Source organism: Typopeltis vanoorti, chromosome 19 (assembly GCF_054136105.1).
Source record: "Typopeltis vanoorti isolate ZY-2024b chromosome 19, IOZ_Tvanoo_1.0, whole genome shotgun sequence".
In the NCBI taxonomy this organism is placed as follows: Eukaryota; Metazoa; Arthropoda; class Arachnida; order Uropygi; family Thelyphonidae; genus Typopeltis; species Typopeltis vanoorti.
In genome coordinates, this window is record NC_143567.1 from 80,297,137 (window position 1) to 80,310,362 (window position 13,226).

A 13,226-nucleotide genomic window follows, 5' to 3' on the forward strand; every position below is an offset into this window, starting at 1 on the left:
ATGCCCAGATGTAAGAAGCTCTATGAATACTCCGTCGCGGTGTGCAACATACTCGTAGAGCAACAACAAACTTTGAAAGGCATTATGAATATGAACAATTTATTCATGAACTGCTCTATTCAAAGACACGACAGAATACTAAATAAGTTTTTAAAATAAATTTTATGTTGCTGCAATATTAACTAGTTGTTTATAACAATAAATTAAAATAAATTATGCAATTTTTTTATATCCTTTGTTTAATGTTATCAGCAGGTTATTTTTTATCAAAAAGAGACTGTCACAAAGTGATCACAATAAGTAGTGTCTACTGTATTACTAAATAGATTCATTGCAAAGGTGATTGGTGGTCATTTCAGGATTGATTATTTTCAAAATGGTCAAATATCTTAGGACAGTAAAGGAAATTCCAAGTAACACAGTACACATAAAGACAGGTGACACAAAGGTTGCTCACCAACAGTTAATCTACTAATGGCTCTAAAATAGTTGCAAAGGGATTGGCGGCAGAGGGAGGTAATTGCATGATAAAAGGTAGAATGCCGATGAAGTTTTGATCTATGAAAAAAAGCTAGCGTGGTCTGGCTATTTTATCCACCTCGGCCGGTTGAGAGGTTAAACAACAACACCCCAAAACACACACACCAATTCCTTGTTATGGAATCAGAGCAAACATGGAAATGTCAGCTACAGAAACAAACCTTCACCAACAGAATTCAAGATCACCACTATCAACAGAAAAGTGAAACTGACTGTAGAACTAGAAGCATGACGTCAACATAACTACTGTTACTGAAAGAGAAAAAAAAAAAAAAAAAAAGCAAGATTCTTCTAAATAATTACAAGATGTTATATTCAGACAATAATGATAAGAGAAAGGGGAAAAAAAGTAGTTAGTATTCAAAACTAGTTTTCTTAGTTGCATAATTAAGAAATTTGCAGAAATTTTCAAATCACTAGGAAAAGCTGCTGAAAAAGAAAAGGGAAAATCTTGCCTAATTGAAGATCTAAACAAGAGGTCTAAACAATGTTTTGGGAAAAGATACTAATTGTGAGTTCAAATTCCTGATATGTACCCTCTTCAAGGTGTGTACAGGACATGATAGTACTACATAAAAAACTTAAATCATCACTAACATCCTATCTACAATTTTCCTCCTATCTAATCTTTAGCTAATTACTTCATGGAACATTTTGAACAACATATTCTTGATTTTTTTTTTTTAACCTAAACCCATGAGATTCAAAGGGCCTCAATATAAGTAACTCAGTTATGAAGACACTTCATGTGTCAACTAACACATGGGTAAAGGATAAAAATTAATGTTTCTACCATTAATTCAGGGGTGCTTAAGGGTCAAAGCTGTATAACTGAGAGGAGACCTCCACATAGCCTTTAAAGGAATGCGGAGAACCGACCAGGGCTTCTGACCTAATGTCCAATCCTCACCTTCTCGTGGTGCACCCTGTTGGGTATCTACTTTGATACTGAATGAACGAGGATGGGCTGGCAATTTGGGATTTAGCCGACCAAATTGTATTTTTATTGGTTAAACCAAAATAAAAAATGATGGTACAATATGACAAAATTTCATGCCGGCTGGGGCGTCGCCCGGTTAAACAAGGCCCCCGTTGTTTTCGCCAGGGAACCAGGGCGAACAGCGAAAAGTCAGTTACTGGAACAAATCTGAAAACAAACCCCAACTCAACATCACCAGTGTTAAAGATCGGTACTATCAATGTAAGAAACCTGAATAGCAAAGAAATGGAGCTAGCTGAGGAATTAGATAAGTACCAGATCGACATAATAGGGGTGACTGAAACAAAAAAGACCAAAACTGGTGAGATCTATCTGAGCAATAAATACAAAATGTTATATTCAGGCAATGACAATCAAGGAAAAGAAGGAGTAGCCATAGTATTCAACACAAAATATGAGGCTAATCTTCTTGAATGGCAGTCAGTCTCAAGTAGAGTAATGTGGGCAAATATGAGAATGGGGAACTGGACAATGAGACTTATTTGTGCCTATGGTCCCACAGAAGGTTCTACTAAGGTAGAAGTGGAGGAATTTTTTGACGCTTTAGAAAAAGCAACTGACACAATGAAAAAGGAAAAGTTGGTCCTTGTTGGGGATCTAAATAGCAGAGTAAGAAATGATTGTGAGACATATAAAAATATTTTGGGAAAATTTGGAGAAAAGAGCAAAGCTAATAATAATGGCAAATATCTGTTGGATTTCTGCTCAGGACATGGACTGGTTATTACCAACACCATGTTCCAACATAAAAATGTACACAAATTCACATGGAGAGAAGAGGCTAGGAATAAGAAAAGTCTCATTGACTATGTTATTGTTGATAGTGATGTTTTCTCCCTGGTGCAGGACACCAGAGTGTACAGAGGATTTGAAATTGGAAGTGATCACTATTTAGTCTTGAGCAAAATTGAATTTCATATTGAAAAGAATGACATGTAAGAAAGTTTTAAAGCGAATAAAAGTTGAGCAGCTCTCAGATGTGAACTGTAGACTAAAATACAGAAAGATTATTGAAAAGAAAATGAAAGAGTTTGAGAAAAGGAATCAAACCTTGGAGATTCAGTGGCAAACTCTGAAGAAAACATTGATTGATTCTGCCAGAGAGGCATGTGGTGAGGTTGTGTGCAAAGATAAAAAAATCAGAACTCCCTGGTGGACACAGGAAGTTAAAGAGGCAGTGAAGGAAAAGAAGAAAGCATATCAAAAGTTCCTGGCAAATAAGTCAGCTTTTACTCTTACAGAATACAGAGACAAATGTAAGAAAGTTAAACAAAAGTCATGGGAGGACTTTGGCAAGAATATAGAAAATAAATATCAAGAAGGTGGCAAAATATTCTGGAGGTTGTTGAAGAAGCTTAGGAATGGAGGAAAGAGTGCTGTAAAAAGAGTTAGAGATGATAAAGGTGACATGAAAACAGGAGAAAAAGATATCCTTGAAGTATGGAGTAATTACTTTGAAAAACTGCTAAATGAAACAAGCAGTGATGACAGCACAGTGATAAAAAACACTGACCAGGCATGCAGTCAGGAATACATATCCATACTTGAGGTAGAAAAAGTCAAAGGCTTGAAATGTGGAAAGGCAGCAGGAGTAGATGATATTCGACCAGAAATGCTGAAGTATGGTGGTATAAAAGTCTTACAGTGGCTGCACTGCATAGTTCAGAAAGCCTGGACTGAGGGACGAATTCCCGATGATTGGAGTAGAGCTCTCATAGTACCCATATATAAAAAGGGAAATAAAACTGAATGTGAGAATTACAGAGGTATTTCCCTACTGAGTGTTCCTAGCAAGATCTATGCAAGTATACTTGAGAAACGGTTGAGAAGAATTGTGGAAGAAAAGCTTGGTGAAGAACAAGCTGGATTCAGGCGAAATAGAGGCTGTCAGGATCAGATCTTCACTTTACGACAAATAGTCGAGAAAGCATGGGAATATAACAAAGATCTGTATTTAAGTTTTGTCGATTTGGAAAAGGCATATGACAAGGTGCCAAGAGAGAAGCTATTCAACACGCTGCAGTTATATGGTGTCGATGGGGCATTATATCAAGCAATACTTAGTCTTTATTTGAGTTGTAAGTCAGCAGTTAGAATTGAAGGAAGTACAGGAAGATGGTTTAATGTTAAATCTGGTGTGAGACAAGGATGTACATTATCCCCTCTGTTATTCATTATCTATATGGATCACATTATGAAGGAAAGTGGTATTAAACCTGATATCAAAATTGGAGATGTTAATGTCAGCTCTTTGCTTTATGCGGATGATGTTATACTTCTAAATAAATCCGCTACAAGTCTGCAAGATTCTCTGACTAAATTGAATAGCTGTTGTAACAGATATGGTATGAAGGTCAGCAATAAAAAGACAAAGACAATGAAAATAGGCAGAATCATTGAAAATGTCAACTGTGTTGTGAATGGAGAACCTGTGGAACAAGTAAAACATTTCAGTTACTTAGTCATGATTTTTACTGAAGATGGTAAATTAAATATAGAAATCGACAACAGAATCAGCAAAGCTGGTATGGTGGGAAGTCAATTGAATAAATTCATATGGAATAAGAGAGAAATTAGTCAGAACACTAAATTAGCTGTATACAAGACAGTGTTCAAACCCGTTTTAACTTATGGATCCGAGAGCTGGGTCAGAAGTAAAACACTTGACCAAAGACTAGAGACCGCAGATATGAGAGTCCTGAGAAAGATTAGAGGCGTGAACAGATGGCATCAATTGCGATATCATATTAAAAATGAGGATATTAGGAAAGAACTTGACATTGTCAGCATCCAGGAATGCGTTAGCAGAGCTAATCTCAGGTGGTATGGTCACTTAAATAGAATGGGAGAGGAAAGATTAGCAAAACAAGTGTTCTCTGCCAGGTTGGCAGCAAAAAGACCCAGAGGAAGACCAAGATATAGGTGGATTGATACGGTACAAAGTGCCCTAGACGATAGAAATATAAGATCTGATAATGTTGGAGTCGTGACAAGTAACAGACTGATTTGGAGGAAAATTGTAGATAGGAAGTTAGTAATGATGTAATTTTTTCATGTAGTACTGTCATATCCTGTACACCCCTTGAGGGTACATGGCAGGAATTTCATGATGATGATGATGACCATTAATTCAAAAACAATGGAAAAGTAACTGTATAAGTGAAAATCAGTAAAGATGTCCATGTTTGATGGATATTTAGAAGGCTTAAATTTAGGAAAAAATATTATATTAGAAATCAGATATAAATCCATTTTCAAGATCTAACAATATTAGTCCTGGCAGACCAAACAAAAATTATAATAGGATGTTAGTAGTCATAAACAATCATGCACATACCCTCATAGGATCCCCTATGTTAAAAGGTACCTATAAGGAATCGAATATTCATCCATCTATTCACTAGACATCACATGCAGTATGGTTACTCAGTGATGTAACACAGCAGTCCACACCTGGTGGCCTGTTTTTTGCTTTTCTGGAGGCTTCAACACTCTAAAGACCAGTCACTCCATATACACCATCCTTCTATCTCATGATCATCAACCCCTTTACTAATTTTTCAGGAACTTTTTCTTCTACTGTTTTGAGAAGTCCTCCTTCCATTCTTTCAATATGTCCAAAGTATTTAAACTTTATTCTGTCAATATCCTTAATGAGCCTTAAAGTTCTACCAATCCTTTCTAGCAATCAACTCATTATCAAATTCCTGACATGTACTCTTAAGGGATATACAGAATATGATAGTGCTACATGAAAAACTTACATCATTACTAACTTCGTATCTACAAATTTCCTCCAAATCAATCTGTTACCTGTCAAGACTCCAAGATTATCACATCATTGGTCTTCATCTGGGTCTTTTTCCTGCCAACCTGGCAGAGAACACTTGTTTTGATAATCTTTCCATTCCAAATCTCAATAAGTGATCATACCACCTGATATTAGCTCTGCTAACACATTTCTGGAAGCAAACAATGTCAAGTTCCATCCTGATATTCTCATTTTTAATATTATAATGCCATTGATGCAATCTGTTCACGCCCCTAATCTTTCTTAGGACTCATATTTGTGGTCTCTAGTCTTCGGTCAAGTGTTTTACTTCTAACCCAGCTTTCAGATAAATAAGTTAAAATTGGTTTAACACTGTCTTGTATACAGCTAATTTAGTGTTTTGACTAATTTCTCTCTTATTCCATCAACTTTGTTAATACTGTTGTCTATTTCTATATTTAATTTACCATCTTCACTAAAAATCATGCCTAAGTAGCTGAAATGTTTTACTTGTTCTATAGGTTCTCCATTCACAATGCAGTTGATATTTTCAATACTTTGGCCTATTTTCATTGTCTTCGTCTTGTTATTGCTGACCTTCAATACCATATCTATTACAACAGTTATTCAATTTAGCCAAGGAATCTTGCAGACTTGTAGCGGATTCATTTAGAAGTAACATCATCTGCAGAAAGCAAAGAACTGACATTAACATTTCCAATTTTGATGTCATGTTTAATACCACTTTCCTTCAAAATGTGATCCATATAGATAACGAATAACAGAGGGGATGTCTGACACCAGATTTAACATTACACCATCTTCTTATACCTCCTTCAATTCTAAATTGCTGACTTACAACTCAAAGACTACATATTGCTTGATACAATGCTCCATTGACACTATACAACTGTAGCGATCTGAAGAGCTTTTCTCTTGGCTCCTTGTCATATGTCTTTTCCAGATCTACAAAACTTAAACACAGATCTTTGTTATATTCCTATAATTTCTCGACTATTTGTCGTAAAGTGAAGATCTGATCCTGACAACCTCTATTTGGCTTGAATTCAGCTTATTCTTCACCAAGCTTTTCTTCCACAATCCTTCTCAATTTCTTAAGTATACTTGCATAAATCTTACCAGGAACACTCAGTAGGGAAATACCTCTAATTCTTACATTCAATTTTATTTCCCTTTTTATATATATATGGGTACTATGAGAGCTCTGCTTCAATCATCTGGAATTCATCCCTCTATCCAGGCCTTCTGAACTATGCAGTGCAGCCACTGTAAGACTTTTATACCTCCATACTTGAGCATTTCTGGTTAAATATCATCTACTCCAGCTGCCTTTCCACATTGTATGGATATGTATTCCTGATTGCATGCCTGATCGGTGCTTTTTATCACTGTGCTGTCATCACTGCTAGTTTCATTTAGCAATTTTTCAAACTAATTACTCCATACTTCAAGGATATCTTTTTCTCCAGTTTTCATATCACCTTTATCATCTCTAATTCCTTTTACAGCACTCTTTCCTCCATTTCTGAGCTTTTTCAACAACCTCCACAATATCTTGCTGCCACCTTGATATTTATTTTCTATGTTCTTACCAGTCTTCCCATGACTTTTGTTTAGTTAGTTTTGCAGTGTTTAGCTTTCTTACATGTCTCTGTATTCTCTAAGAGCACAAGCTGACTTATTTGCCAGGAACTTTTGATATGCTTTCTTCTTTTCCTTCACTGCCTCCTTAACTTCCTGTGTCTACCATTTCTATCCTTGCAGACAACCTCACCACATGCTTCTCTGGATGAATCAATATTTTCTTCATGGCTTGCCATGGAGTAATGTTTGTGTAATTTAGTCAACAGTTCATATCTGAGAGCTGCTCAACTTTTATTTGCTTCAAAACTTTCTTATAGTTCTTTTCAATATGAAATTCAATTTTATCCTGCTCAAGACTAAATAGTGATCACTTCCAATTTCAAATCCTCTGTAAACTCTAGTGTTCTACACCAGTGAGAAAACATCACTATCAACAATAATATAGTCAATGAGAATTTTTTTCCTGGCCTCTTCTCTGCATGTGAATTTGTGTACATTTTTATATTGTAACATTGTGTTAGTAATAACCAGTCCATGTCCTGAGCAGAAATCCAACAGGCATTTGCCATTATTATTAGTCTCATTATTATCATTATTATAATTGCTGTTATTACTTTCCCAGTCATCAACTCTTATATTTGAAAACAAGAATGACAAGAGGAAAAACAGGTCTCTGTGGATTGTGTATGGGTATGCATACATGCTCATTTTTTATTATTATTATTATTTTTTCCTTCTTGGAGAAGTCAATAAATGCAATTAAGTCAGATATGAATGGTTTTGTCTATGAATATGCTAAAGAAGTCATGTTAGAGGATTGAGTAAGTAAAAACAGCATGGGGAAAGTTATGTTTAAAATGTTCTAGTAATTAATGCCACAGTAACTTCTCTACAGCTCACTGCTTTCTACATTATCAATGAAATGTACTATACCATAAAAGACTATGTTTACAGGCAAAGGTTTATTTGTTAGTAACAAGAAAAATATATCGATTGTTGGCAGGATTTTAATGCTGCTAATACTATTTTTATACCACTGCTAGTGATTATTTCTCATTACCCATAAAAAAAATGTTTGTATTTACGGTTAAAAGAACTACAGGTAAAAACGTTTGGCTTATGTAATTTTATGCTGCACTGACAACAGGATGAAAGGTAATGTAAATGTGCTATAAGTTAAAAAAAATAATGTACACACTAAGTATCCTTGAGAGTAGCAACACCAAAAGTGAAATACATGGAAGTGGATATGAGATTAGTAAAAGTTGGATAGGTGAAAAATTGTCAAGATAGCAGCAGCAAGCATATGGGAAGTGGTATCTCAAAAGATTACCAGTGTAGTGTTGTAAGGGCTTTGGGGCCATTATTGTATAATGTATAATTGAGATAGCCTTAGCTAAAGATGTGCAGCTATTTGCTGCACATCAAGAAATACTACTGGGAGTAGAGTAGATGTAGTCTTGTAGAAAGATCTCAATAGAGTGAGTGGGCAGAGATATCAGTTTCATGTTGCATGCAAATGTAAGGTCTTAAAATTGGGGGTACAGAGAATATAATTAATGGCAAAATACTGAAGGCTGAAGATATGATTGATTTGGGAATAATTGTGAATGTCTATTGAAGATTAAGTCACACTGCTGAAATGGTAAGATTACAATGAATTATGATAATGATGAAGAGAACTTTGGCATGAATAAGCAAATTGGTTACGGTTCTCTTGTATAAGGCCTTAATCAGGCTGCACCCAAACTACTCTGTGTAGATTTGATTGCCTGATTTTCAAGGGGATAAGGATATATTAAAGAGGGTTCAAAGAAAGTTTACTAAGTCAGTGGGAGCCAGGCTAGAAATACCAAGATTTGGTAATACAGAGCTTATAAGTATTTTACCAGAACAAGTTACCATAAGGTGTTTTAACCTTATTAAATAAAAATCTCAGGAGGAGATATAAATGTAGAAAGTATTTTACCTTAGGTATAATAAATGTTAAAAATACCAAGCTATTTTTAAACCTGGTTTTACTCCATTTCCCAAGTAAACAAACAGACAAACAAGTCAAGTTTGCACCTGCACGTATTGGAAGTCTAGCTGACCCTCAAAGTAGTGCAAGACCAAGGCAACTCTTGGTAAACGTAGAATAAGCTCTGATCACTAATCTTAATATTTACCCTTAATGCAAAGCACATCTCCTGGAGGAGATGTATGATGTTTTGCATTAAAGGCAAGGGGGCCACTACCCAGACCGGTTTCGACCTTTATTGAGGTCTCATCAGTGGGAGCCAGGCTAAGTCAGTTTCAGGTTTCAGACACATTGGTAGTTTTGCATGCACGTGCCTTCTGCAATGAGTGTTTTGACCCCATGGAGTCTAACGTTAATAAGTTTACCATGTTTCCTTTACAACATTCCCTTAGATTGCTTGAAATTAATTCATTATTTTACGTAATAATTAAAGACTAATAAAAATGCAATTAAACATATTTCCAAAACTTCTTATAGGATATAGAATCTTGTTTTATGCACCAAAAAATTGAATATAAAACTTTATTCAACTTTATCCTCAGAACATGAACAAATTTAGGCAGCACTCATAAATTTTTAAATCGGCCAAATACTTAATCTGTGCTATCTATTCGTTTCTTTTATTAAAACATACCTCAATGGATCTAGTAATATAACAAAAAATCAGAAATAAAAAAAAAAACTTTTGGAGGTTTCAAGAATAATAATAATAATAAAACTTTCACCAGTATTAAATTACTGCTACTTGATTGTTCCTGTTAACTCCAGGTGAGGAAAAAATTATATTTACACACATAATGAAGTAGCTATGGCAGTTTTAAACATCAGCATATATATAAGTCTCAAACGTTCCATACAACTACACGCATAAGCGCGCGCACGCACACAAATAACTTATGTACACAGGAAGCTAACAATCAATGTATCCCAAAACGCAGATTACATGAAATATACATATATATGATAAATGTGATATGATAATAATGATAAACAGCTATAAAACCTTAAAATCTGAAGTACACTTAAAACCAGGGAATGAAATCGCATGAGGAATGAGAAAGCATTCGAATCAATTAGACTTTAATTACGTTCAAATTTACGTCGTTTCAGTTACTTACTTCAAATGCTTCAGACTTCTTTATGCGTATATATAAATATACATATATATACGTACATGTACAAATTACAAAACTAAACACTCAAGCAAAATAAATTCACCTCTCCAGCAAACACACAATAGCTCCACAAAGACCAAAAAGCCAAGAAGTATCAACCACTAAGAAACAGACAGCCCGAAGTAAATTTCGCGCCCTCTACAATTTCTGATTTGAAGTCCCTTCGCCATATTACCAATTTTGATAATTACACGAGAATTCTTTGAAACTAAAATGCTTATACAGTACCATCTTATTTGAACAAACCATTGAAAGAAGAGACTAAAAAAAAAAAAAGTTTTTCATGATCAGTGGAAATGCCATTAAAAGAGGCACGCTACTGCATTCTAATCTACCATAAACATATAAACACAGTGCTCATCAAATTATTGTCAAAGTTAAAAAATATAATTTTTTACAAGAATGCATTGCAGATACCGAAGTTATCTTTATTGCACTGAGTAGGAAACGTCTAGCTGGCATAGCAGTTAGTTTTTCTGCTAAGTTACTTGCCAATGATAGCCTGTATAACCATGTTGTGATATCCACAACGATAAATTTACAGAAGGAAGACATTATAGGATCAAATCAAATCATATATTCGAGGAATTTGATTACGGTGTTTGTTGCGTTTCGAAGTAGCAAGTAAAGCTTAACGCGAAAAAAAAAAAAAATTGAATCCTGCAACACAGTAAATTCGACCATACATACTAAAAATGTAAAATGAACTACTTAGCATTAGGAATTGCGTATCATATCTAAAAGCATAGATGCTGTTTTTATCATCGTATTATGAAAATCGCTTCCGTCCAGACATCCAAAACGGTAGGGCCAGAAAAAGTGGCATGTACTCGTTTTGTGGAACACAAAATCATTAGAGTATTTATGCGTTTATTTCATATTAATAATATTAGGAGTTGATATATTTTCAAAATCGCAAATTTTAGCAATAGATTTCACCATTCATAATAAAAAGAAAGATTGAGAGAATTCACCTAGCGTTAACGTTTGAGAGTCAAAATGGATAACTAAGAGAAGTGCAACAGACCATGGCTTCAGACCAACTGCTCCATATGAACCTTCTTCGTGTGCCTTCATGTGCCACGGATACGACTAATACATAAACAAACGTCATGCTGGCAGAAATATCATCCAAGTAAACAAGGCCAATAGTGTCTCTCATGAAACAGGAAAGAGGTAATTACCGGGTTAACCGCAAATTCAAGGATTGGATATTATTATTATTATTATTATTATTATTATTATTATTATTAAGAGAGACCTCCAGGGAGTCAGGGATTCATTGGCACATTTTTTCTCCTCTTAGGACCTCTTTCTCTGCTTCCTATTTGACAAAATCATTGTTGAATGAGACGTAGGCTGATATTGACGAGGCATGAAGTGTTCAAAGAATTCAGCGTGGAGGTAGTCATTTAAATGATCTGTGATATCCATTCCCAGAAGGTGAATCTGGATGAAATGTTTAAGAATTTGATGGTTATATTCTGGAAGAGGAGGATCATCTAGAGATGATATCAGTCTGAGAATCAAAGCCTCTTCTTCAACAGCAGGATGGTGGCTGGAAGATGGAGAGGCACGGATAGGAGATACGGAGATATTACCTGTTCTTCCTACCTGTGGCGGATGGGCTGCCAATCCAAGGATCTTAATCCGAACGCCTTAAATAAAGTCTCATTGGTTTTCTTTATCCCTCGAGCCATCAACTCGATCTCATGAGTGGCGAGGATCTTTTCTTCTTCAGCAGTCCCTCGTGCTTTGACGCGCTCTGTTCTTATTGCAGCGTTGGCTTCTTCGGGATGTTTCGAGGTGCGATGCACGCCGAGGCCATCTGCGGTAGAGAATGCACGATCGCAGACCTGACATATGAAGTGTCTGAGATTGAGAACTGCTTGCCCTCCAAAACAAGCATGATGAAAACTTGAATAAATGGGTTGATGACCGTCTTTGCAGAGCTTTCTTTTAACCTTCTTCCTGAGGACGCCACTGGGATGGGTGGCAGGATCATCTCCCAACAAGAAACAGACATCTGAATAATATCCACGATAATATTCTATAATGCAAAGACATATTCTCCAATTTATTTATCAGTCTTCCATGCTGTATTCTGTCAAAATTTCAGCAATGTTCAAAAGTATCAAGGTTTATTCATTTCCCTTGTCTAGTTCAATGGTGACATTGTTATAGAATGTGAGAATATTACTAAAACATGACCTTCCCTTAGTAAACCTATGTTTCTCATTGCAAAGTAGAGACTCACTGTCAACCCATTCTTGAATGCGAGCCGTGACCAATTTTTCCAAACTCTTCACCACCACCACCACTCCTGGCATACTAATTGGTCGATAGTTGGATACACCGGTCTTTGAACCACCCTTGTGCAATGGAATTGCCATGCATTCTTTCTTGTTCTGAGACTCATTAAACATATTGGTCAAAGGAATAGCCAGTACAGCTGAACACTCTTTTAGCACACGTCCTGGTATCCCATAAGTGCCTATTGCTGAATTCTTATTCAGCAATAGCTATATTGAATTCTTATTCAGTTTGAGACACATCTCTAATATCTCGTTCTCATACTCCTGAGTTTCTTCATCCAGTGAAGAGGTAGTAGTGAGCTCAATGTAGCGTACTTCAGGTTGATAGCTTTTAACAAAATGGACACTCATTAGTTGAACAACCTCTTCTGCATATGTAAGCCTCACGCCATCTACATTTAGAAGAGTTATTCTTTCTTTAATTTGAAGCATATCGACAGACTTTTTGTCGGTTTTCTTTAGCACGCAGGGCCAGTTTCTTTTCATACTCAGACTTTGCTTTCCATATAACAATTGTGACTATTCTAGCCTGCTGCTTATAATTTTCATAATGGACATCATTCTTATGCACATGGTATTCGTTCCACATCATCGTTTTCTTACGAATCTCTTGCTCAATAAGATTTCACATCCATTTGACTCCTAGCCTATTTATTCTTGGAACTCTCGGGACATATTCTGATATCGCATAATTTAAGCATTATTTAAATGCTTCCCATGCACTGTCGATATTCTTCCGATCCAGCAATCAATCCCATTCCACTGAACTCAATATACCTCTCAGTTGGTCATAATTTCC

General features: G+C 35.7%; 1 protein-coding gene across 1 annotated transcript in view; it reads right to left on the reverse strand.

Annotated features, from left to right (window-relative positions):
• The window catches only part of LOC150096284 (heterogeneous nuclear ribonucleoprotein F-like), a 127,279-nt gene extending 117,079 nt beyond the window's left edge, over nucleotides 1-10,200 (reverse strand). The window contains exon 1 of the mRNA XM_090408939.1: nucleotides 10,156-10,200. The gene's annotated coding sequence lies outside the window, so the exon portion shown is untranslated. The remainder of the gene's footprint in view (nucleotides 1-10,155) is intronic.
• Between the last annotated feature and the right edge of the window lie 3,026 nt (nucleotides 10,201-13,226).